At 31.1% G+C, this 23,984-nt stretch overlaps 1 long non-coding RNA gene across 1 annotated transcript; it reads right to left on the reverse strand.

The window, feature by feature from the left end:
* Positions 1-953: 953 nt before the first annotated feature.
* LOC127076332 (uncharacterized) lies at positions 954-1,628 on the reverse strand. Its single transcript, XR_007786800.1, has 2 exons — positions 1,418-1,628; positions 954-1,284 (listed from the first exon to the last, which is right to left on the reverse strand). It is a non-coding gene; the product is annotated as an uncharacterized LOC127076332 (long non-coding RNA).
* Between the last annotated feature and the right edge of the window lie 22,356 nt (positions 1,629-23,984).

Consider the following 23,984-nt stretch of genomic DNA (forward strand, 5'->3'; position numbering starts at 1 on the left):
GATTTTTGTGGTCCCTACTATACTTTGTACAAATGTCCTTCTCATTTATGGGGTGGTACCTAGGGATGACAATGGGCAGGGGTTTGGCAGGGTACTATAGTACCTATCCCCATACCCGCGATTTGAAAAAATCCTGTGCCCGAGCCCATACCCGCTTGAATGTCAAAATTAGCACCTGTATCCGTGCCCTATGGGTATGTAAGTACCCATACCCGTACCCGTGACCCGCATTCCTATTAAAAATAAATAAAACAATTATAAAATATCATATAATTTTAAGTTTTTAAAAACATTAAAAAGTTTTCAAACAATTTATTGTTTAAATAAAAGAATACTCATATTAAATACGTAATGGTTTAACATTGATATACATTTTATAATTGATAGACATACATTTTCATATAATAATATAAACTAAAATATATAAATATAAATACATAAATATATAGTGTGCGGGTATGAGGCGGAGTGGGTACCAAGGTGTCAATATAAATACATAAATATATAGTGTGCGGGTATGAGGCGGAGTGGATACCAAGGTGTCCATACCCGCACCCACTTATTTTTATGGGTAATTACCCGAGTCCATGTCCATACCCATTTTTGTGGATATCTGTTGTTTGGGTAAATTTGTGGATGCCCATTGGGAATGGGTCAAATTGTCATCGCTAGTGTTACCATGCCACAATTTTTCATATTTTTTCTAAATAATTATATTTAAATTTAAAAACACTTTTAATCATATTTTGTCTAAATAATTATTTGTTTAGAAATATCTTTTGATATTCATTAATTTAAATTTTTAAAAAATTTAAAATTGGGCTTTGGGACTTTTGACCCATACATCATTTAGAATATTTTCAATCTACAACATGACAATCTAGTAAGTTTATATGAGATATATAAAGATTAACATTATTCAAAGACAAAACGAAGTGGGACTCTACAATGAGTTATAGCAACACAACACATATATTGATACATCATTAACACACAAATACATGTATTGATACATCGTTAACAAGACTTAGCAGTAGTTTGAAATTGGATTGCAAAACATGAGTTATATAATCACGCTTGATTTACATGAGATCACAGTGCAGTATGCCACTGAAAATCACAGTGCAGTATGCTACTAGAGCAATGTATGCTACTGAAAATCACTTTTGGTTAACATGAATGCCTAGAGCATTGTATACTACTGAAAAATCACATTGCAGTACATAACTCATAAGGATTGATTTACATGACATCACTTTTGGTCCTCCTCTGAATTGTGTGCTACTGAAAATCACAGTGCATATCATTTTTTTTCTTTAGTGTTTATTCATGCTGAAGCTAAAGCCATGGAAATTAAAGCACTAGAGCATTGTATGCTACTGAAAATGTCAAAATCACAAGAAAAAATTATGTTTACCCTATATAAATTCATGGCAGGCTTGAGTGAAACCAAAACAATGCTCACAAATCTTTGCAACTCCAACAGGAAATTTGTGCAAACTGCACATGTAGATACAAAGATACTCCCGATGGAAACAACAAGACTTGACACACCTATGCCATCTCAGGTATAAATTTCCTCCTTGAGATTATAGAGATAGAGCTTGCAAATGAATATTTGAGTCAACACTTTGGTCTGTTTGAAATGTATCTTAAAAACTCATTTTTAGTTTTTGAAAATTTAAAATTTAAAAACTTGTTTGAATATAATGTTTTGTAAAAGTGTTTTTAAAAACTCTTTTCTATTTTTCAGTTTTTAAAAGCAAAAAAGTGAAACAGTTTAATTGTGTTTTTAGTATTATAAAACTTGAAAAAAAAACATAAAAATTTATAATTTTCATTAATAGCATTAATGTAATTTTAATAATTTTTATATTTTAAAAATAAAATAGAAAACATATTTGAAAGAGTATGTTATTTCTTTTATTTATGCTCTTTTTATGTATAAGTAACCTTTTCAAATATATTTATTTAATTTATTTAATTTTTTTTTGTGTTTCTTAATTATTTTCACTATATAATTTTTTTCTATTAAACGTGGAATCCCATTTTTTACTTGTTTTTTTCTTATTATTATTACAAACGAGTGTTATGTGATTTGTAAAATTACAAATTAATTTAATCCAATTATTTATATTTGACCAAATATCAATTAATTTTCTTAAGTTTGTAATATTTTATACAATAAAATAGATTTTAAAAGTAAATGACAAAATATGTATTTTTATTCTCTTCTTAAAATACTATTAAAATATTAGATTATCAAACAAGTTTTTTCATTTTCATATTTTCAAAACAGTTTTTAAAAATTAGTTTATCAAACAATTTTTTTTTGTTAATTTTCTTCTTAAAAATAGTTTTTTAAAATAGATTTTGAAAACAAATTTTAAGAATTAAAATTGAAAAGTGTTTCAAACAGGCCCTTTGTGTCTGTATCCTAATATTTTGAATGCAAGGAATGTCTTTGAATACTATGGTATAGGCCCACATTATTTTTGTTTGATTTATATTTAGTGTTTATATACTTATTCAAACCATTAAAATAGACTACTTATGGATTGAAAACAAGCTAGGAAAAATTGGGCCTAAATAATTATCTCATAATTGACACATATACAAAATTGAAGAGGGACTACAAAAATCCAAAGGTCGTCAAAACTAACAAATATACCTCTTTGATCCGTGTCATAGGACCCTTGCAGGTGCAGGGACACCATCATGTGCAGGAGAAGTTTCTTATGCACAGGCCCTCAGAGCTTCTGAAGTCTACCCCCTACGTCGAACGAATGCGTAATGGATTTTACAACCAAAAAAAGAAAATGACAAAATCAAAACATTTTCGGACATGCATCTCTGAAAACCACGAGGACATAATTAGGAGATACGTCTCCGAATAAGCTCTTCATGCATCTCTAAAAACCACGAGGACACAATTAGGAGATACGTCTTTGAATAAGCTCTTGTTTTTAACAATCGAAGAAGCGCAGATCAGTCTTGCCCTAACAACCCAAAATAGAATCAAATGAAAGTGCTTGTCTGAAACAATTACCTATTTAGAATATCCAAAATAGAATCAAATGAAAGTGCATGTCTGAAACAATTGCCTATTTAGAATATGACTACAACCTAATGCATTTAACACAACATATTTTACCTGATACATTAATCAAAACTATAAAAAAAAAAGTTAAATGAGAAACATATTCAAAAAAGTGTATGAAACATGTTGAATGTAGTAAGTGGAGTGAGTCGAGATTGAAACCTAATGCATTTAAAATAACATATTTTACCTGATACATTAATCAAAACTAAAAAAAAGTTAAATGAGAAACATACTCAAAAAAGTGTTGAGGATTAAACATGTTGAATGTAGTAAGTGGAGTGAGTCGAGATTGAAAATCTTTAAGTAGAGGTAGTGTTGATCCTTGAAAAATAGACTGGAAGAATGTTGCTCACGACCTCCAATAAGGGTATCTCAAAAGTTTCAGAAAATGAAGAAAGAGAAGAGGGGTTTGTCTGTCGCGCGTTATATATTAATTAAACACGTTCGAATATGCATCTCTAAAAAAACACTTGAATTTGAAAATAAGGGTTACTCGTCCCTGTTAACTGGAATTGACGTAACGACCTAGCTTTGTCGTTACTCATCCTAGTCAACGGGAACTGATGTAACAACTAAGCTTTATTGTTACCCGTCTAAGTTGATGAGAATTGACGTAAGTCTTCAGTGTCATTGGGAATCGTCTTTGTCCAAGGGTGGGTTTCCCTTCCCTGCCCACAGGTTTTTATCTTGGTTCAAGGTGGACGTCTCACAGGCTCAACCGCTTACGCTCTTAGAGTGGCTAGATCCTAAGAGAAGGGTGTGCCAGCTGCATTTTAGCACGTTTTTGTCTTTTATAACCCGGTTTCACAAAGATAATTTATGTCGCATCGACATGAAGTATAATATTATTTGTACTAGAGGTATTGTATTAGGTAAAGGATTCATTTATTCTACTTTCAAATAACCTCAAAGTGTGTATTGTTATACTTTGCACGGGCTCTTTTGTCGATCGGATAGGATGTCGACTTTACTTTTGATAGATGTCGTGTTAGTGGACTTTAGGCACATGGTTTCGAGGCCACTTGAGGGGTTGACTTATCCTCCGCTAAGTTGGGGTTTCGACTTTTGTAGGTTCACGTTCTCAGTGTTTGTACAAGATAACAACCTTAGATTTACCTTCGAGCTTCTTCTCTTCTCACGTGTCGAGGTGGATTATAGAGATTCTTTCCCAATTTCCCCATATACGTCCATTAGTTGCAAGCATATCTCAACTTCGTTATCGATTCGTTGTATGTTTTGATAGTCCAGTTTTACTAGCATTTATTGACATCTACTTTACCATTCCCTTCAGATGTTCTTTCTCAAGGAGGTCAATGGACAATTTCCTTTGTTCTTCGATAAGGTTATCCTCATCCGAATGGTAATGAAATGCGTGTTTGCAATTTCCTTATTACTTAGGATGGAACTAGATTTGACAAGTACGTAATATTTTGAGGATTGCTAGAGAATTCCCTAGAAGCATTTTCTCTTCACCGCCTACTCGTCCTATGTGCTCAGAACCTCCTTTTGTGTTCCTTCAAAATAGGATGAACCATATGAGTTCTAATTGCTGCATGAGTGTTCTAGAAAAGTGTGACTTGTTGTGACGATAGTGACAAACTTTGAACTTTGCATCAAAGATTTATTTCTTCTGTTGCGATGACATTATTTCATAACTTCTTTTGATTTAGATTTATGATAGGATGAGATCTAGCGTTAGAAGATCGTTATTGTTATATTAATTACTATACTCGAAGCGATGTTGGGTCAAGAAGTTTGAAGGAGTTCCATGGCACGAGGTTGGGGGGAATTCCTCCTTCCTATGCAATTTAATCATGATCTGACTTTTGGATTAAACAAGATCTAATCCAAGAATTTCACAGGAATTCGTTGTCGTTTCCCACATATAGCGCCCCTATTTCGTACTTGAACCAAAATTGAAATTGGATTATGATGATGGACTCTTGGGTCGGTAATATGAATCTTCGACGCAATGTCGTGGAATTGGATATGCAAAGTTATCACTACAATACTCAAGCCAGTTACAAAGTCCAAAAATAAGTAAAGTGTGTATGTTTGAAAAGGGAGTATGTACCTTATATCTTTCGTATGTCACTTATATATGATGGGTAATTTTAACGAGCTTTGTATTGGGCCATCAGGTTATTCAAAATAATTAAATTATTACTTATTTTAATATAAATATTCATTAATTTTATAATAGAATTATATATATATATATATATATATATATATATATATATATATATATATATATATATATATATATATATATATATATATATATATATATATATATATATATATATATATATAATATTCTTAAAATTATGTGATATTTTATATTTGATCGTTTAATTTTATTTTAAAAATACGAAAAACGAATTCAGATATTGATACTTAGGTATTCATAAAGTCTGAGTATGAGTTCAAATATTGGTGTCTATATATGTATGAGCTCGATCGAGTATAATTTTTTTTTAAAACGCAAGTATGGAGAAATGTATAATACCTTGTCCAAATCATATTCATTGTCATTTCTAATTACACTAATCCCATTGCATGTTAGTAGGGGTTTATTTAAAAATTCTTGGTCGTAGTTAATCTTTGGAGTTAATAGGTTAATAAATATTTCTCCTTCAATCTCAAAATAAGTGGCGTATTTAGAAAAATTATTTATCCTAAAATATTTGTCACTTTATCTTATGAATTAAATTTTAATTTTTATCTTTTAATTACAATCTCTAATTAATATTAATTAATTTATTGTTTTCTCACTATGCATTAATGGTATTTCAAATATATCAATAGTTGATAAGAACAACTTAGTAAAATGATTATTATTCTCTTTTTCATTTATTGGATTTTTTTAACATATGTGAAATGGTCAAATATGACATTTATTTTCAAAGAGAGTGAGTAAAAAATATGAAAAATATTTTTTTTAACATTAATGTAGGAGTGATTACTAGCTAGGCATAACAACATAACTCATACCATGAGAACCCACCTCGAATTTGTCCGGGGAAATCGATTCGCTTTAACTGGGTTTGGATTCGGGTTTGAGTTTTTCTCAATTATAAATTATGGGGATATATCGGGAAATGGGGATAGTAATATTCACCACAAACTCGCTCTGTTTATTTTATTACGTGATTTATTATTTTGATTTTGATAATATAAAATATTAAATACATGATTAATGAATTGATATTTTGATTTGTATTTATTATTTAAATTATTTGAAATGTATATATGAAATTTTTTGACATTTTATTATTTGTAATATAATTTTATTTTAAATAAATAAATAGTTTTATTAAATAAATAATTTTATTAAATAGATAGTGGTGGTGTGGGGATATCCGAATTCAACCTGAATCCATTTGAATGAATTTGAGTTTTAAATCGAGATTGAAGGAGGTGACTTACATCTAACAGCGATCAAAGAGGAGGTGACTGTTACGGAAATTCTGGTTCTTAAAGGGTTGTCGGATATTTGGAGATCGATGACATAGAGTAAAATTCAATTTTTCGGTTGGAGATGTTTGCCGGATAGATTACCCACAAAGCTGCATTTATTGAGAGGAGATATTATTTTAAGTAATTTCACTTGTCCGTTTTGCTTTAATGTCAATGAACTCTATTTCATCCTTTCTATTATTGTGATGTGGCTCATTTGATTTGGGAGTGTCTTTTTGGATGGCTTAGCATTGAGTTATGTGGGGAGCATAATTCTTTATGCTCATTGTTTTTACATTTTATGTTCAAATACATTCAAAATTGGTTTCATTGTTGTATGTGATTAGAAGTTTGCTGGGTCTTGTGAACAAGAAGGGAGATTGAAGGAGATGGACATTTTAAGATCATTAAATTTTTGTCTAAAGAGTGGTTTTGGGTCAAATTTTGTGGACATGGATCATCTGCAGTGGTTGAATGGTCCTGCTTCATCTCAACCACTCATTTTGATCAAATATAAAAAATAATTAATATTAATTACTGCATAAATGACTAAGATGAGAGCAACATGAAAAACATGAAAGAACAACATGTGAGGATTTGTGTCCAAGTTTTATGGACAAATTATTATTGATCCGTTGGTGTGGCAAAACCATTTGTCGTTCTATTTAATTGGGTAGTGGTCTTTCTTCTCTTTTTTTCATTTTATTTGATGATTTCTTACTTTGTAAGGATTGATCATCCCTTACACCATTTTAATATGTTTTGTTTGCGTATAAAAAAATCGAGATGGAAGCTAGGAACGAAAATTATTTTAAAATTTATATGTTGAAGTTGGGGGAAGTAAAAACTATCCCGCAACATCGCGTTACATTTCAACCTGTGTCGCAAAGATCAATAGGCACATATATTTTCCTATATTTTATTCTAATTTAATATTTAATTTTTTAATCTCTTTTAGTTTTATAAAATCATCGATTTTCACATATGCATCCTATAATTTATTTTTGTCTTTCTCTCGATCATTAGTTAACAATAATGAATGGATAGTGACTGTAGATAAGTACGTAGGCTTAGACCAATAAAGGAAAAGCTTGTTGAGATGTTGAAAACAACCATTGATTATTTTAGTGCATCTTCTTCCATGATCAATTGATCACTGAGTTGTCTATCCAAAGCGTGGCTCGCGTGTGTATTATAATATTACTATTTTCTCTTGTTATAACAAACAAGGACAATTAATACAAAAGCCAAAAATGTATATGATCATAATACGTGTCAAAATATAATTGATCATGCAGACAAGAGAGGATAATATATTTAAAGTTATGCAATAACAAGTGCAACAAAAATAAAGTTGACATTTTTTATGCTGTTTGGAATAATGGAAGGGACCACGATGACACAACCATCTAGACAATATGCAACAGATCAAGAAGGTTATAGAATCACATTATTAGGCAAAGGAAAACAGCTCACATCACATGATTCACATTTTGTATATAATGTATTAAAAATCTAAACAATGTTGAAAGTAGTTGATATAAAACTTATGTAATATGTACTCATACAATGTAAAAACACAATACTATTTTATTTAAATATTCTTGCAATTAGTAGAATGATTATCAAAAATATTAAAAGAGTTTCTCTTTATTTGTCAAACGTAACATAGTAAAGTTTTATATATTATGATGAGTTCATTATTAGGAATAAGTGATTTTATTTTAGTTAAGTAAGGATTTAACTTTGATTTGTTGACCGAAATAAAGAAGGTTGTCATGAAAATGCGCCACATTTTTTTATAGTTCTTAATCATCAAAGACATTTCATATATGCAGTTTCTTGTTCTTGTACAATATTGGAAATACGAGTATTGCATGTCCATTTGTGACCGATGTGATCGTGGTCCTATCACTAATAGATTGTCACGTGCCACCAAATGGAGGCTAGACATTCTCATTCAAAAGATCTTCAAGAGTATAAGTAGATAATTGATGCACTGACATTAGATTATGTTATATGGATACCTTATAGAGACTATATAGTGCATCAGGAGTTCTATGACGCAACTCTTTTTCTGGATTATCTGTAATGGAAGAGTTCTAATATTAGATATTTATTAAAGAGATGTTTATGCCAGTTTGTGCATGTTCAAGGCATCTGTAGACTATACCATGTTGTGTCATCTAAGGGTATTAACAGATAGTTTAGGTCTAATACTATCATCATCGCCTTATTAGAGAAAATGTAATAGGGTGCCTTCTCTTGGGTCGTGTGGTTGGTTACTTAGAGTATTATTTTACAATATCACACATTTACACCATCCCACACGCTTTAACCTGCAGATAATATTGGATCTTCCCATGATGGAAGACCTTCAGCTGAAGTGAGACCGCTTCCATCTGGTATGATCGACCAACACCAATTCAGAGGACAACACTTCTTTCAAATAATCTCATAGGTTTAGTAAACTTAGATAATGAGATCTATGTATAGTTGTTTGAGATACACATGTTTTCTTTGGTGGATCTGAGTAAATTTTATTAGTTTATTTCCTTTATGTTTGTTTTGGGTATGTAATGAATTATTTTATATTATCTACATTTCATTGCATTAAATGAAAAGTAATCAAAACACAGGAGGTGATGTGGGTGTATAACGATGGTAGCTCAACAGGAAGTGCCATTATTAAATAAGTCTGTACAATAAAGTTAGATTAATCAATCGTATCTTACAAAAGGTTCAATCAAAAATTTTAATTTCTAACGAATCTTCATTACCACTAAATACACTAAATATGAGAGTGAGCATTGGTTATATATATATATATATATATATATATATATATATATATATATATATATATATATATATATATATATATATATATATATATATATATATATATATTACATATTACTCAAGTCTATGTCTTACTCTCCGTTTCATAATAAAGTATATACTCCATGAAAAAAAAAAATCTTCGCACCTATTATAAATAAAATGCATTAATTTTTAAACTAATTAATGTTTGTATTATTATTAATATCATTGATTTAAGAGTTTTATCTTAGGATATTATAGTAAATTTTATTTTAATTGTACAAGAAAATTAATTACACATAAATATTTTCTTAATCACTAAAAAATAATTATTTGTGCTTATAATTGTGACTAGAGAAAATATATTTTTAGAAATATTAAATATATTTATTATAATTATAAAATTAATATTATTTATTAAAATACTTTAATTAATAATAGTTAATTTAGTAAAAAATTAATAAACAAAAGTATATTAATGAAAAATAAAGTAATAAATATTATATTAATAAAAATAATTTATTTTGAGATAAAAAATATAAATGAAATTCTTTTTATTAATTTTGGTAAAACGATCTGGTCTTTTAAATATATCAACTTTACCGACATTATTCATGGAAAAAAAATTAAGTTTGCATTCTCGAATTTATATCTATTTAATGTCGTTTTTTTCTACAAACGTGCCATCGAGCTTTTGTTGGACAGACATCGTTGCCATGCCAACTTTTTAGGCGATGAAGAGAGCATCTATTAAGTAAAGGGAGAGAAAATCAATGAGAAGATGTAATTTCCTTTATTTAGAACAAAAGAAAAAGATAAAGAAAAGAATGCTTTGCTGGTTTACGTGAAACCGGACGGAAAGTAGGATTTAGACATATTGATTGATGAAATGACAATGCCCTAATCCATTAATATTCCCAGTTTCAAATTATAAATCATTTTCTTAAAAATACTTAAATCAAATTAGAAAACCAATTATGTATTTAAGCTAACAAAAACTACTCTTTAACTGCGTGCAGGTGACCGAATAAAATACTGTAGTATTTTATTTTATTTTATTTTTGGTATAAGTGGTAACTATTTACTACAGTACTAGTATGTCTTTAAGACAAGTTGAGAAACAAGATATTTTAAATAAATTTATGAGAAATGATCCGTTTGATAATTATTATTTTTTGCCACTTCAAATTAAATGCATGCAGGTGGATGGATAAAGTAATCGAAACACAGCACGTGAATACGTGATGTGAGTGTGTGTAACGATAGGTACCGTTTTATAGGTTAGATAATAAAAAATAGCTTAATAATATCTTATATTATAGAGTCACAAGAAAAAGACACTTATTTATAGAAAATTTATATTAAAAAAATTAATTATAAAATTAATTTTATACCTTTATTAAAATCAATGTACAATTTTGAACATAAAATTATTTTTTTTAGTTTTTATTTTGTACCTTTAGGTCACAAGTTAGCATTACGCTAAAAAATATCTTATTTTAATATAAGATTAATTACTATACACTGTCGGTGTAAAAAAATTTACACCGTCGATTCATCATCATCCATTTATATTATTTTATAGATTTTTAAAATAAAAATCAAATTTCTTTAATATTCGCCGTCTATAATTAACTGACGGTGTAAAATCTTTTTACACTGTCAGGGTATTTCAATTAAACTCTTTTAATATTACGCAGCTTTAAAAAAAATTAGATTCTTGACTTTAATTATAAAATAAATATTTTTTATTAATTATAATTAATAAAACAGTTGAATAGTAAAAATTAATAAATAAAAATAAAATAGTGAAAAAATAGTAATAAATGTTACATTAATATTGTAAATGAATAATTATTTTGAATTATAGAAAAAATGTAAATGACATATTTTTTATGAAATGAAAAAATATCTAAAGTTTTTTTTCAAAAAAAAATTATAAAATGTTTTTTATAATATTATAAATATTTTTTATATTAATTTTAACATTTAATAAGATAAACATATATTATTGAAAATCAAAATATATTTAAAATCATAATTTTTTAAAAAGTTGTATTTCAGAAATAATTTTTATAAAAATATATTTAAAATAAAGTAATTTTTTAAATATTTTTGATATTCAAAATTGTTTAATAAAAAATAAAATATTTTAAATAATATTTTAAAATTAATTACTCAAAATAAATTATATTTTGAATTTTTTATAAAAAAAATTATAAATTTTTTTTACACAAAGTTATATTAAATTATAAAAATCATTAAAAGAAACAAATCAAACTGATTCTAAATAATTAGATTAATCAATCGTTTTGTACTATAGCTTCAATCACAAATTTTATTTTCTAAAAGAATCTTCATTCATTACCACTAAATATGAGAGTGAGCCTTAGTTATAAATTTTATTTTTCTTGTCGTACATGTTTCATAATAAAGTATATATGTTTCTTAAAAATATTAAGTATATTTAATTTAATAATAAAATTAATATTATTTATTAAAATATTAAATACAGTTAAGTATCTTTCGATTTAAAATTAATCTTAGTAAAGACAACACAAAATTTAATCTGAATATTAGATAGTTATGTTTTAAACCGTTATTCCTTGTGATTATATCGACGTTACATTACACACATTCTTTAATAGTTTTTCGCATACGTCTCTCGCCTAGCACTATAAGTCCATGTGTTTTTCCTGTTTTCGTGAAATTTTCATGAGAGAAATTCAAACTCTTACTTTGAGACGACGCCATCCGAAATTTATATAGGAAAAGTTCATTTTGCATCTATTTTTTGAGATACATATCCTCGATAAAGAACTTCAGTAAGAGTTTGAAAAAACTCAACCCTCAATATGTAATAGTCATCATTGTCACAAAATATCACACAAACATCCAAATCAACGACTTGTTGTTACCCATTGAATCTTACGTTAAGGTTTGTTAACTTCTGATTGGACTGCTACCGTTGTCGGAACCCTTATTCAAGGAATTTCAATCACATACCTCTTGAAGTAGTCTTTACTAAATCTCTAGCAAGTGGCTTAGTAAACAAATAAACTAAATTATAGCTTGTTTGTATATATGTCAGTGAAATGATCTCATCCTTAATCAATTTTCTCACAAAAGAATGTCTAAGACCTATGTGCCTAGATTTTCCATTATATACTTCACTGAATGCTCTAGCTAGGGTGATTTTGACTATCACAATGTATTTAAATTTTTGAAACATTGTCCTTGTGGAATCTCCAACAGAATGTCCCTCAATCATTTTGCTTTTTGTCCAGCGGCCACAAGAGGCAGAAACTCTGATTCCATGTTCGAGAGAGTAATGCATATTTGTTTCTTGCTCTTTCAAAAAACTACACCTCCAGCTAATGTCAATATCCACCCAATTGTATATTTATAATCTCCAACACTCGATATCCAATTTGCATCGGTATATCAGTCTAGTATGGTATGAAACGTACCATAATGAAGGCAAAGATTTTTGGTTTTTAAAAGATAACCGAAAATTCTAGTTATGGCCTTCCCATGTTCATCATTTGGATTGCTAGTAAATATATTAATCTTACTAACTGTAAATGATATGTCAAGTCTGGTGTATTGCATTAAATATATTAGACATCCAATTGCATTTGCATATTCCAATTGGACCATAATTCTTCCATTATTCTTTTGAAGTTTGAAACTAGGATCAAATGGAGTTTTTACTTCCTTAAAATGAAGGTGTTTGAACGTATCCATCATTTTCTCAATATAATGTGTTTGATTAAGTTCATAACACCCACTGTTTTGTTTTACTTTGATCCCTAAAATAGTGTAAACTAGCCCAAGATCTTTCATCTTGAATGTGGAAGTTACAAAACTCTTTGTTTCTAAGATTCCATTCATCATGTTGCTAATGATTGTTGAATTGTAATTCCTTGTGTCGAAGCAGGTTGCTCGATAGGATAAGGATGTGTGGAGTTGTATTAGTGTGTCGAAGTGTAGAAGCATGTTGTTTCACACATGTTTTCGACTTATACCTATTTTTAGTAGTGTTAACTATTTTGAGCTTTCATAGTATTGGATTTTGGCTTAGGGAGTAAGCTAACCTAAATCTATAAATAGAGGGAGTAACCCTTATTATTGTATGAAGAGAAGAAAGAACTCGTAATATTGTATTCACCGATTTTGCAGTTGCAAAGTGAGTAAAGAAGTTTTCCACAGGTTGTGGGAAAAAAGAAAACTCTGCAGAAAATATTCTTCTTCTTCTCCAACGTTCTTTTCTTTATTTCTAAATCGTTATTCTCTTTTCATTGTCATTGTGTGGTTGATAACAATCTTGTTCATCAAGATTCATAGAAATTCTTCATAGGTTGTGGTGGATTTCCAACATCTGGTATCTAGAGCTCCGGTTTAAGCAATTCGTGGGAAGAAAATCACGATGGAAATTAATCATCCAAACGGGCATTTTCCAGCAAATCTTCCAATTCTCAAGAACAATAATTATGAGAATTGGTGCAAGCAGATGAAGGTTATATTCTGTTATCAGGATCTTTGGGATCTTGTGAAGGAAGGAGTAACAATGCTTGCAGAAAATGCGACGAATCAAGAAAGGGTTACACATAAAAAATTGAAAAAGAAAGATTATAAAGCTCTCTTTATAATCCCTCAACGTGTTGATCCAGGTAACTTTGAAAAGGTTAGTGATGTAGAGTCAGCGAAAGAAGCGTGAGAAATTCTGGAGAAATCATTTGGAGGCGCGGAAAAGATGAAAGGTATGAGGTTACAAACTCAGAAAAGGACGTATGAGTTGCTTAAGATGGAAGATAATGAAAGCATAATTTATTTCTTCATTAAGGTTACAAAACTGGTTAATTAAATCAAGGTATGTGGAGAAGTGTTGACATCAAGGTTTGTTATTAGAAAGATCTTGAGGTCGTTGGCTCCAAAGTTCGACCACGTGGTATTAACCATAGAAGAGTCGAAAGATTTGTTAAAACTGACAAAATAAGAGCTTTAAGGGACTCTTGAATCTCATGAACAAAGAATGGCTAAAAGAGCTGCAGGAAAGTTGAAGAGTGATCTGACTTTGCAAGCACAATCAACAAAAGAAACGAAAGGCAAAGGAAGCTAGAATGGAGACAAAGGAATATGAGGCTACAACAATTCGATTGGTCAAAATCAATAAGAAGGAAACTGGTCAAATCATAGAAAATCCTGGAACCAAGGCAACCAAAGAGGTGGTGCTGCAGGTAGAGGAAGAGGCGGTGGTCGAAAGTCAGACAAGAGTCACATTCAGTGTTACAATTGTCATAAGCATGGTCATTATTCTAGTGATTGTCCAGAAAAGAAGAAGAATCGAGAAATTTATGCAAAGCTGACGAAACATGAAGAAGAAGAGATGTTGTTGATGGTTACAATGAGAGATGAAGATAAATTCAAGGACCAATGGTACTTGGACTCAGGATGCTTATCACACATGTCTGAAAGGAAATATTGGTTTGTCAACATAAAACCCTCAATGAAGAACATCGTGAAATTTGAAAATGACAATACTCTAGCAGCTGAAGGTTTGGTGATGCTCTGATTATGAGAAAATATGGCAAAAGGTCAGTAATTTCAAATATGTTGTACATACCAGGCATGAAGAGCAATTTGCTCAACATAGGGCAGTTAGTCGAAAAGAACTACAAGGTGTCGATCAAAGACAAGATGATGAGAGTTCTCGACTCAAATGGAAAGTTGATCTTGAAGGCTCTAATGTCTTATAACAGAACCTTCAAGATTGAGCTTAATGTGATGGAGCATAAGTGTCTTACAATAACAACCAACAGATATGAATGGATATGGCATTGTAGACTTGGCCATCTTAATTTCAAAGACATAAGATATTTGAAGAGAAGAAATATGGTTTCAGGATTACCAGAAATCGACATTCTAAACGAAGTGTGTGAAGAATGTGTGTAGGTGAAGCAGCACAAGAACAACTTCATTAAAGATGCAGGAAGCAGGTCGAAGGAAATTCTTGAAGTCATATACTCTGATGCATGTGGTCTTATCCAGGTGGATTAGATTGGAGGTAACAGATACTTTGTTACATTCATAGATGATTTCAGTCAAAAACTGTGGACTTACCTGATAAAGAAGAAAAGTGAAGTGATTGAGGTATTTGCCAAGTTTAAATCTATGGTCGAAAGATAAAGTGGTTGACAGCTCAAGCTTTTGAGGACTGGTGATGGTGGAGAATTTGTGTCAAAAGACTTCGACGAATTATGTGTGAAATAAGGGATTGTGCATGAGGTGGTGTCACCCTACACTCCACAGCAGAATGGAGTCACAGAAATGAAGAATAAAACCATCATGAATATGGTGATAAGTATGTTTAAAGGCAAGCATCTATCCAAAGAATTATGGGGAGAAGTTGTGTCGATTGCAACATATAGACATACGTCCAACGAAGAAGCTAGAAGGAATCACGCCAGAAGAATGTTGGTATGGTGTCAAGCCTAGCTTGAGTCATCATAAGTTGTTTGTATCTATCGCACATAGACATGTGCCAAATCACTTGAGAAGAAAACTTGATGACAAGTCAAGCTAGATAATCCTGATAGGATATCCTTCGACTTGAGGATACGAGTTGTTCGACCCAGTGAGCAAGCAAGTGGTGATCAGATGGGACGTGATCATAGATGAGCTTAAGGAATGAGATTGGACTGAGAATGTTAAGAAGGATTTAGTGATAATATTTTACAGTGAACCAGCTAGTGAAGTCGAAAGAGAAGTTCGATAAGAAGTCATAGGAGAAGCAAGCCCAAGCAGACGTTAAAGAACAAGACACATGTCTGTAAGGTTGCAAGAATGTGTGATTACATCAGATGATGTGGTCAATGAAGAAGGTGATTTGGTGAATTATGATTTCTACGTATATGTCGAACCAGTCAATGCAGTTGAGGCATTGAAAGATTCGAAGTGGGTGAAAGCAATGAACGAAGAGTTGGCGTCAATCGAAGTCAACAACACTTGGTCACTTGTCGAATTAGGTATACAAAGTGAAGTTTAATCCCAAAGGTTAAATGACTCGACACAAGGCGATACTTGTGGCCAAAGGATTTCTTCAAAAAGAAGGAATCGACTTCGACAATGTTTTTGCACCAGTTCCTAGGATCGAAACAATCAGGTTGATTATTGGTCTAGCAAACATGAACAACTGGTAGATGTGTCAAATGTATGTGAAATGTGTATTCCTGAATGTCCTCTTAGAAAAAGAAGTTTATGTTGCACAACCAGCTGGGTTTGTGAAACAAGGCGAAGAAAGAAAGGTGTACAGGATGCATAAAGCCATGTACAGACTTAAACAAGCTCCAAGAGCTTGGAACAAGAAGATATATGGCTTTCTAAGGGAGAAGGAATTTGTAAAGTGCAAAACTGAACATGGAGTATATGTAAGAAGAAGCAAGAGTGAATTGTTTATAATATGTCTCTAATGCGATGACTTGTTAATAACAGGTAGCTACAAGAAAGAGATCAAAGACTTTAAAGGTGATCTCAACAAGGAATTCGAAATGTCAGATTTTGGTTACATTTCATATTTCCTTGGCATCGAATTCTACAATAGTGATTGAGGTTTGATGATGCATCAAAGAAGTTATGCAGGCAAAATACTCAAGAGATTTGAGATGCAAGATTGTAACCCAACTTCGACTCCAGCTGAGCCCAAATTACAACTATCGAAAGATTAAGATGAAGATGATGTCAACCAAACCCAATATAGAAGACTTATTGGGTCACTTTGATACCTTTATCACACAAGGCCTAACTTAGCATACAATGTAGGTATGGTGAGTAGATTTATGCAGAAGCGAAAGGTATCACATATAGCAGCAATGAAGAGGATACTAAGGTATCTGAAAGAAACTCTCGACTATGACATTTTGTTTCCTGCAGCTGATGAGGGAAAAGGATGAAAACTAGGGGGATACGCCGACTCATGTTGGTGTAGTGATGCTGAGGATAGAAAATCCACAGTTGATTATGTGTTTATGCTAGGTGGTGCACCTGTTGCTTGGAGTTCGAGAAAAGAGCTAGTAATGGCATTATTGTCCTACGAAGCATAATACATAGTTGTTTCCCTTTGTGCATGTCAAGCAACATGGATGGTGAATCTGGTAAAAGAGATAACAACGAAGAGTCACGGGGCAATTACCATGAAGATTGACAACATGTCAGCTATCAATCTGGCGAAGAATCCGATAGCACATGGTCGAAGCAAGCACATCGAAATGAGGTTCCATTATCTTAGAGAGTAGGTAGAAGATGGGAATATAAATTTGGAACACTACAGAAATGAGACTCAGATTGCAGACATCATGACGAAGGGAGTGCAAGTCGAAGTATTCATAAGACTAAGAACTTTGATGAAAGTAGATAAATTAGACACGACGAATTAGGTGGTGTGTTGAATTGTAATTCCTTGTGTTGAAGTAGGTTTCTCGATAGGACACGGATGTGTCGAGTTGCATTAGTGTGTCGAAGTGTCGAAGCATGTTGCTTCATACAGGATTTCAACTTAGGCCTATTTTTAGTAATGTTAACTATTTGGGCTTTTATAGTTTTAGGCTTTGGCTTTGGGAGTAAGCTAACCTAAATCTATAAATAGAGGGAGTAACCCTTATTCTTGTATGAAGAGAAGAAAGAACTCATAAAATTGTATTCACAGAATTTTGTACTTGCAAAGTGAATAAAGAAGTTTTCCACAAGTTGTGGACTAAGAGAAAATTCGGCAGAAAATATTCTTCTTCTTCTCCAACGTTCTTTTCTTTCTTTCGAAATCGTTCTTCTCTTTTCATTGTTATTGCGTGGTTGATAACAATCTTGTTCATCAAGATCCATAGAAATTATCTATAGGTTGTGGTGGATTTCCAACAACGATCAACATATCATCAACATATAAACACAAAAATATTACAATGTTTCCACACACCTTTGTGTACAAGCATTTGTCACAAGAAATTGGAGTAAATCCATTTGAAAGTATGACATTGTCAAACTTTTGATGTCTTTTTTTGTGCCTGTTTCAAACCGTATAGGGATTTAACAAGTTTGCATACCTTTTGTTCAGTCCCAAGAAGCATGTAACCTTCTGGTTGCTCCATGTAGATTTCCTCATCGATCTTCATTTAAGAATGTTGATTTAACATCCATTTGATGAACAATAAGGTTATTCAAGGAAACTAATGCAAAAAAATACTATAATTTTCCTAGTTCTTGCTACTGGTGCATATGTGTCAAAGTAATCGACACCTTTCTTTTGTCTAAAACCTTTTTCTACTAATCTACTCTTATAGGTGTTTAATGTACCGTCATTATGATAATTTTTTTCTAAATACTCATTTGCATCCAATGGGCCTTGATCCCTTAGGAAGATCGACATGTTCCCAAGTGTGGTTTGACATAATTGAATATATTTCGTCTTGGATAACATCCTTCCAAAAGGAAGAGTCTATTGATTCTACTGCTTCTTAGGTTTTAGGATCATCCTCCACTTTAAGAATAATAGAAATCTGATTAACATTATTCTTGCAATTTTCTTCAACTAGATAAAATGAAATAAGTTGAGAATCAATTTCATTTGGTCTTAGATCTTTAGCTTTTTGAGCCTTTTTACTTATCCTAGGATCGAGTTATGTTTCAAAAATTTGAGAAAAATCTTCATTACGAATTATTCATTCATGGGAATCTCATATTCCTTATCCTTTGTGATAAGGTTTTCGAAGAATTCCACATCTCGGGATTCAACAATTATATTAAACTCCAGATTTATAAGTCTATATGCTTTACTGTTGGGTGTATATCCTATGAAAGCACATATGATCCCTCGAGGACCCGATTTAGTTCTTTTAGGATACATGTTCTTGTAATATGCTACACACCCCACAGTCTAAAATAACCAATATTTGGTGATCAACCTTTTCATATTTCATATGGAGAAATACTAGTTATTTTCAAAGGAATCATGTTCATTATGTGACTTGCGGATAATAATGTTATACCACACAAATTAGATGGAAATTCAGAATGCATTAATATAGAATTTATCATTTCTTGATATGTTCGATTCTTTCTCTCGGCCAGATCATGTTGTTGTAGTGTATGAGACGCGGAACATTCATATATAATGTCATGTTCTTCACGTTATGCATCAAATTATGTAGAAAAGTAATCACCATCCCTATCACTTCTAAGGACTTTGATACTTTGCTTAATTGATTTTCTACTTCCGCTTTATAAATTTTAAAAGCATTAAATGTATCATATTTATGCTTTAAAAGGTATACATGTATGAACCTAGAACAATTATCGATAAAGGTTATGAAATACTGGTTTCCCCCACGGGCTAATATGTCATTAAATTCACACAAATTAGAATGCACAAGATCAAGCAGATTTGATTTTCTTCCAATACTTTGGAAAAGTTTCTTGATCATTTTTTATTTAACACATATTTCACTATTTTCGAAATCATGAATGTTACATGAGATCTATCAGGATTTAATTAGTCTATTCATAGTACTAATCTCAATATGTACTAATCTAGAATTCCATAAAGAAGTATATTCAAGCATATAAGCATAATTATAAATTTTATTAATAATATAATCGGTAGTACAAAGTTTGATCATTCCTTCATTGAAATATCATTTTCCTACAAATACACCATTACAGGTCAATATTACTTTTCTTGATTCATATGCAGACTTAATTCCCGGTTTTTCCAACAAGTCCCCACTAACAAGGTTCATATTCATGCTTGGAACATGAAGCACATTAACAAGAGTGGCTTTCTCTCTGGAAGTGAAGTTGAGTTCGACGAATCTTGTTTCAACGACTCTAGATCACACTTCATTTCTCATTTGTACTTCTTGTTCATCGTTAACTTCAAAATATATTTTAAATGCTGCTTTGTCATAAGATACATTCACGGTTGCACATGTATCATACCACCATCCTTGAATTTTGCCTTTGATTATTGTAACATCCTAAATCCCGTACATAAAATTATCATAGAATTTTATTAAAGATACTACAACCACCCAGGGTGTCACACACTATAAACCCATAATGTGCTTAGTAACATGGGTTACAACATAATAGTTTAATACACACATTTTTACTTGGGACGTATACACGACATCCAACTAATCTTATTTGTTTTGGAGAGTTTACACGACATCCAACTCATCTGATATGTATCATATACTCATGTAAAAGGCATTCAAAACGTATCATCGCATACTCATCCAAATATTTATGGTGTCATCATAGTGGGATCATTAGTAAAGCAATTAACAACAATATTGTAACTCACAACATTTAGTCTCATAAACGACAACTTCATAACATAAGCAAAAGGATTTTATAACATTCAACTCAAAACAACTTAGAAATATCAACAACATAAATAGTCTTGAGTTCAAACATAAAACAACATAATAATCAATTCAAACAGTTATCCCTAACCCGATGTTACATGATCAGAGCAAGACACCGCTAGTCAAAATGAAAAACTAAACAAGTAACTCCAAGAGCTATCTTCTACTTACTTCAGCAATGCTACTCCGGAGTATCTGCACGATGTCATTGTAAAGGCAACATTCAAACAGAAGGGGTGAGAAATCACAATTAATAATAACAAGCATATATTGCAAGGTAAAATATCGACACAAAACATATTCTACACAATCTCAATCACAGTATATCAATTATTTTCCCACACCCAACTCACCAAATCAATCACAACTCAACAAATATGTCTCAACAAATGCATATATGACTCGTTACTGCAATGTAATTCGTTTATGCAACTCTATGCATATGCATGTGGTACCAACTCAATCCTCTTTTATGTCTACCTGCGATTTTCCAGGCTTTCCATCCTATTGAACATATTTTAAAACTCGCATATTTCACCTATTTGAGTTCTAACCGCCCTAAAAAACATACCTATCAGACTCCAAACAAGTATATACCATGATTCAATTATTATTTGGAAAATTCTCCCCAAAGGGAAAAAAACAAGAATCATCACACAATTACAAAGCAAATCAGAGATCCCAAAAATAAATGGTTATTCTTAACCTTATCACATTAACCTTGCTTTATCAAAGGCATCAACATATGTATCAAATCAAAATACAAGAATGCATACACATAACTCAATAGAGCATAAATAAATCATAAAAATAATAACACAACAAAACAGAATTTACACAATCCTTATTGGAGGTTAAGGACTCCTCTACCCTACCCCTCATGCATAAGCCTTTTCTATTAAAATTTATTCTCCCCCTTACATTGTATTTCTCTTGCAATTTCGTCTAAACTTCTCCGATGGGTGCTTTTCTATGCCCTAGCCTTCTCCTTTCTCTTGCTTATTTTCACATTTTCTTTACGTAGTGTCAAACTCCACTTCTAATTCTCTTTTTACTCTAAAAACTTAATCTCTTAATTATGATGTTCCTACTTTGCCCTTAATTTTCTTTAATCCCCACCTTGCCCCTAATATCTCTACAACTTCTATTTTCTTTTTATTCTATTTATTTTATTTCAATAATATAACCAAATCATTCTTTTTAATTAATAAAATAATTTTAATTATTCTTTCTTCCTCTAATTACTCTACATTCCATATCATAAGGCCATACACCCCCACTCCCATCCATATTTATTTAATTACCTACACATAATACTCTCTTTGTCTTATAATAAGTGTCTTATTTGAGCTCTGCACGATTTTTAAGAAAATGATTAAATGTGTTGATTTTAATGATAAAATTAATATTATTTATTATACTCCCTCCGTTCCTTTATAAGTGTCACTTTCTTGTAAAAAATTTGTTTCTTTTTAATTGTCACTTGCAAAGTTCAAGGTAATATTAATTGCAATTTTGTCAAAATTACCCCTAGATAATGATTGCAGAGAGAGAAAAAGTAAAGTGAATGTAATAATTAATTAAGGGTATTATAGGTAAAAGAAGAATTATTATTTGAAAAGTAACAATAATGATTAGCTTCCTTGGTATGTGTAAAAAGTCAAAAAGTGACACTTAAAAAGGAACAGATGGAGTAATACTCTTTTTTATTATAATTAGTGGAGTTGTTGAAAATAGTGAAATTTAATAAATATGAGTATAGTAGTGGAAAAAATTATAAATGTTGTATTGGTATTCTAAAAGAACATTTATTTTGAGACACTTTTTATGAAACGGATGGAGTAATTAAATTAATACACAAAATCATAATTAAATTTAAATAAAATAACTTACTAAAAATGGGGTGTTACAGTTGTCATGATTTCGCTAACCGTAGCAATTACGTCTTCATCAACATGAACAACATTAACTTCATTTTTAGGCTTGTTGTGCTTGTAGTCTCAAGCACAGTGGTCTGGTTTTCCGCATGCATAGCAGTCGGTTTGTGTTCTCTTTAGTCCGCTAGAATTCTTGAACTTGTTATGTTCTTTCTTAGGGCCAAGATGGTTCTCCATGCCATCATATTTTCTTTTTCATTTTGCAGTAACAACATTAGCTTTAGAAAATCCAATAGACTCAAAATTTTCTCTTTCCTTCATCTCCTCCTCGATTCAAAGGTGTTTCTAAAGTTTCTCCAATGAGAAACTCTCATAACTATGCAATAATTTCTTCCTGTATAGCCTTTCCACAAAGGTGATAATTTTGCAATAATTGTACCGACTTAGAAAGCTTCTAGAATGTTTATTTTCACAGCTTTTATTTTATTCACGAGAACCTATAACTCGTGTACTTGTGCAAGAATCGGCTAGGAATCTAACATTTTAAAATCAAGTATCCAAATATTAAAATTAATTTTGTACCTTTTTCTTCAACCTTGAGTTTGAATTCGGGTGCTTTCCAGATCTCTATTGCAGTTGGGTATCTATGTATAGATCATAGAGACGATCAAATAGTATGTTTAGAATATTTCCACGACATAACAATTCATCTTCCTTTCCTTTCTTTCGTTACTTTTTTACTTCATCAGTGTCATTTTCTGTTGGTTCTAGAATTGATGCCAAATCAGGATCTAAGAAATACTGAATCTTCAAGGCAGTCATGAAAAACGTCATTTTGTCTTGCTAACAGGTGAAGTTTGCTCCATCGAAACAATCCAAATTAACAAGGTCCTGGTTCATCACTTTGATGCTTGAAACTGAAGCGTCAGTAGCCATGATTTAAGATATCATAAGACTGTTAGATAACATTTTGATGTTGAATGGATCTAGGTTGTAATCGAATATCTTAGAGTTTTTATACAAGAATACCTAGGATAATTCCGTTTTCTCTAGTTTGCACAAGATGGATGAAAACTCGAATGTAGAGAATCTGAAATTTATTCTAGAGGATATGTATTTTTGTTATGATTTTTCTGAATCCGGAATGAAGTATTTATAGGCCATATTAATGTTGTTTCACAAGGTTGCAACCCACATGTCTTTAGAAATAATTCTTATGTTTATAAAAGGAATCATGTCTTTAGACCCACATGCATTTATTGTAATACAAAAGGTCATACTCTTAATGCTTGCTACATAAGA

This window comes from Lathyrus oleraceus, chromosome 4 (genome assembly GCF_024323335.1).
Source record: "Lathyrus oleraceus cultivar Zhongwan6 chromosome 4, CAAS_Psat_ZW6_1.0, whole genome shotgun sequence".
NCBI classification, from domain to species: Eukaryota; Viridiplantae; Streptophyta; class Magnoliopsida; order Fabales; family Fabaceae; genus Lathyrus; species Lathyrus oleraceus.